The sequence below is a fragment of the Cynoglossus semilaevis genome, chromosome 8 (genome assembly GCF_000523025.1).
Source record: "Cynoglossus semilaevis isolate Cse_v1.0 chromosome 8, Cse_v1.0, whole genome shotgun sequence".
In the NCBI taxonomy this organism is placed as follows: Eukaryota; Metazoa; Chordata; class Actinopteri; order Pleuronectiformes; family Cynoglossidae; genus Cynoglossus; species Cynoglossus semilaevis.
Window position 1 is genome coordinate 28,622,308 of NC_024314.1, and position 763 is coordinate 28,623,070.

A 763-nucleotide genomic window follows, 5' to 3' on the forward strand; every position below is an offset into this window, starting at 1 on the left:
GGCGGGGGGGAGGAGGGGGGGGGGCGACTTGTCTTTGAATTTAAAGTTTCTTTGATTTTTTTCGCAGTCTTTGAACCAACAATATTCTTATTTATTCCATAAAATCTAATAAATACATATAAAAAAATTATCTAAATTTTGTTCACACGGTAAAAGAGAGGTGTTTCTAAAACACTGGGGCGTGTTCTCCCAGAGGTTCGTCAGGTTGGGCCCTCGACTGCTGTTTGATGTTTTATCATTTTTACAATCGTAACATGTACATGTGCAGTACCCACAACAATCCACCAGGGCAGTGATTTCTGACACGACATTTAAAAAGAGGATGACGAACGTTACCGATGGAAAAACACCGAAAACACCAAAAAAAAAAGAGTTTTTGTCAAGAATCGGACGATACGATCACGTATCACGACACTGGGGCAACGATACGATACATCGATACTACAGACACCGACTCAACACGATACTTTTATTAAGGTTAGTGATGAGTTTGTTTGGTGAATTTTAATTTTAATTTTTTTTTCCATTTATTTGGAGCTGATGTGAATGTGAGGTTTCCTGGAGTTTTGGGTTTAATGGACAGTTGGTGTGAATGTAGGTGTGAATGGCTGTTGGTTTTTACATGTAAAATTATAATGGACTTGTCTACAGACCCCACCCCCCCATATGCCCCCCCCACAGAGGCCCCCTCATTCTACCTCCACGTGTAGGCAGAGCTGAGATGAAGCAGCCCATCAAAGTGGGAGAGAACTAAGTGACATTT

The 763-nt window shown here is 41.0% G+C and overlaps 1 protein-coding gene across 1 annotated transcript in view; it reads right to left on the minus strand.

Moving 5' to 3' along the window:
• The window catches only part of hmga2 (high mobility group AT-hook 2), a 38,060-nt gene that overhangs the window by 1,119 nt on the left and 36,178 nt on the right, over positions 1 to 763 (minus strand). The gene's annotated exons all lie outside the window — the stretch shown is intronic.